This window comes from Maylandia zebra, linkage group LG19 (assembly GCF_041146795.1).
Source record: "Maylandia zebra isolate NMK-2024a linkage group LG19, Mzebra_GT3a, whole genome shotgun sequence".
Lineage (NCBI taxonomy): Eukaryota > Metazoa > Chordata > Actinopteri > Cichliformes > Cichlidae > Maylandia > Maylandia zebra.
This window is the reverse complement of record NC_135185.1, coordinates 12971936-12975181: the sequence shown is the minus strand read 5'-3', so window position 1 is coordinate 12975181 and position 3246 is coordinate 12971936.

The following is a 3246-nucleotide window of genomic DNA, read 5'->3' as shown; positions in this document are numbered from 1 at the left end:
CATCACATTTTCCCTAGAATAAGTGTAACTTACTTGCACAGATTCCTGAGCAGAGGTTCCAGCAGGTTATCAGCTCATAAAGCTGTCCTGCCCTGACAGGTGCAATGAATCTCTGACTGAAGGAGCTGTCAGTCAGCATGAACATGCCTAAAATGCAAATATGGAGATTGCATTTTTGAATGAAAAAAAAAAAAAGCTCACTGAATATTTGTGTTATTTGCAATATTTGCAAGTTGGGGCAAGTTTCTACCATCTTTTATCACCTGGTACAGTTTATCCACCATAGGCTTTGATTGCTTTGATCGAGGATGGAAGTCTAGCCAATACCACAGATGACATGGAGAGTCATAATCTGGTTCTCAAATACTTTCTTACTTACAGTTAAGTCTTTGCTTAGCAGGAGATAATGGAGGACAATAGGACAAATGTGCTGTCAACCCAAGAAATAGTGTCACTATAGGTCATGGTTCCTGTAAAAGTAAATAACCCGAGTTACCAACCTCCCTTTACAAACAAAACTGTGCCATGCTGTCAGCACTTGCTGGGGTGATTTTATCCAAGTCATGATGAAGCCTGTTGTTTCCTCAGACTTTAAATAGCAGACTCCACGTATGGACTTATATTGTACTCAGTGTTCTCTGTTTAGCTGCTCTAACAGCTGACATGGCTTCCAAGTTTTCCCACCACTGGATATCTGAAGGTTTGTTGGTAACTGTTCTGTTATTAATCATATCCTTCACTCTGAACGCCTTCCGTGACATTAATATTGAGAACACTTAACACTTCAGAAATGTTTTCATACCGATGTGTGCGTCAGCCTCTCCAGAGAGCTCTTTTGACTTCATTGAATTGATTTTGCCCTGACCTTATCTACATTGTGCCAGACTAAATGTTCTTGCACAATATATCTTGGACTCCAGACAAGTTTGTTAGCAAAGTAAACAGGATACATCTGGCCCACAGTTTCTCGTCCCACAGGAATGCATGTTTTTACCTTTTCTTAATGAGCTGTTAAGTGTCTGAGACAGTGTAAATATCTTCGACTGAGAGAAAGTTGCCAGGATGTAGTGGAAAACTTAAAGCATTATCATTTAACGACACTACTTTCTGCTACTAATTAATAGCTGAAAATATAATCCTACTATTACCGACTGGCCGGAAAACGTGTCAAAAAAATATGGGCAAAACAGAAGCTAGACTCCCTTTATCATGTAGTTGCGCTCAACTACATGTCCACTCTTGTCTGTCAATTTCTCTTTCTCTCTCTTTATAACAATATTTAGAATGAATACAGGCTTTGACTTGTCACATCCTTTAGACTTGCTCTCACCTGGATTTAGATCTGTACTGTAAACAAACAATGAAGCGCAGAACAGGAATAGAAGGTAGATAGAAAGTAAAATAAACTTTACATCAGCTTCTTTACCGGCAACTTGTAATATGCCAGCAGACTAATGGCTCCGAAAATTAAAATTGGCCAATAATCTAGTAATTTAAGCTACATAAGCTAATGTTTCTGATGCTATTTAGAGAACAAATTCAAATAATGCAGGGGCGATGTTGTGACTTATCAGAACAGTTTGCACTTTTACAGTATTTCATATAAATGTTTTAAATCTGCATCTCTAATTTATATCATGAAATGACCTCTGCATCTTCTTTCTGCCAGAGCAACCAAAGTCTCATTTAATCTATTAATGACAAACCAGCCTCTGTGTGAGCGCTCTGGGTAGCTTTCATTTTCCAGTAGAGGAGATGGCAAAATATGATTATAAAACAATGTCAGAAAATAATATTAAAACACATTATCATTACCCTGATAAAGGGTCTAAACACACCCATGACCTAAAAAGAAGATGAAACCATAAAAAAACTGTGATATTCTGGATTAGGCTCTTAAAAGGATCAGGACAGAAGGACGTGGATAGGTGCCTTTATTGAACAGCAGGACATCACACACTAACTTGTTGTTTCTTAGCGGTGCAGAAAACTACCCTTTTTTGTTGTTATATATTGGTCAACCAAGAACTAGCCCTGTAACAGGCACTTCTGTATTTTACCACTGGGGGGCAACAATTCACTCTATTACATTCCTCCCCTTTTAGATTTGTAATTGAAGTAAGCAACCCTTTAAAGAATGTATTTCACTGCCCCCACCAAAAAGAAATATTCTGTGGCCCTTACGAACAATGAACAAATGTAGCCATTACTTCCATTATTAACTCTTCACTTCTAAAATAACTGGCAGTAAATAACTAAAACATAACTCTACATTTTCAAAGATTCAGTCTCTTTGGGGGAACTCTGCGTCTCTCTGGGTATCTGCGTTCCACAGATGGGCTTTGGGTGGTTTCTGGGTTGGATACTGGTGGTTCATCGGTTGTCTGTTTAGGTGGTTCAGGAGGTAAGGAGTGTGATGTTAAAATCCCAGGTGGACTTGGTGGTATCTCTGGAACAACACTGTCCATAATCACTTCTGGCCGTCCCTCTGAAACCGGTGAAAATATAACTGGGGGTTTCTCCACAGTCTGTCTCCATGGTAACAGGTGATCCACATGTATTGTGCGTGTTCTCTGTCCCTCTTGTATCAGGTAAGTAACACTTCCCATTTTCTTCAGAACTGTTCCCTGAGTCCATTTTGTTTCCCCCCCCCTGAAGTTTCGGATACGCACAGCGTCTCCCTCCGAAAAAACACGAACAGGTTGGGTTTTGTAATCATGGTGTCGCTTCTGCTCAGACTGTTTCTGTTCAATGTGTCTGCTTAGTTCAGGTTTCAGCAGGCTGAAGCGAGTCCGGATCTGACGTTTCAGGAACAACTCTGCTGGTGTACGACCCGTTACAGTGTGCGGTGTACTGCGATACATGATAAGGAAGTTTGCCAAACGATGACTGAGTGGCAATGTGGCCTTACCATCTGCTTCCAGCACATTTTTCATCAGGGATCGTTTCAGGATTTGTACTGACCTCTCTGCTGCCCCGTTTGATGCAGGATGATAGGCAGGAACAGCTGTGTGTCTGATCCCATTTAACTCCAGAAACTGATTGAATTCCTTTGACACAAGTTGAGGTCCATTGTCTGAAACAAGCTCTTCTGGAAGTCCATATGAAGCAAATAACCCTCTCAAAACCTCAATGGTGTTGTGTGAGGTAATGGATGGCATAGGGAACACTTCCAACCATTTTGAATGACTGTCAATGACAACTAAAAAGTACTGCTTGCCTTTTTCAGCGAAATCAATGTGAATC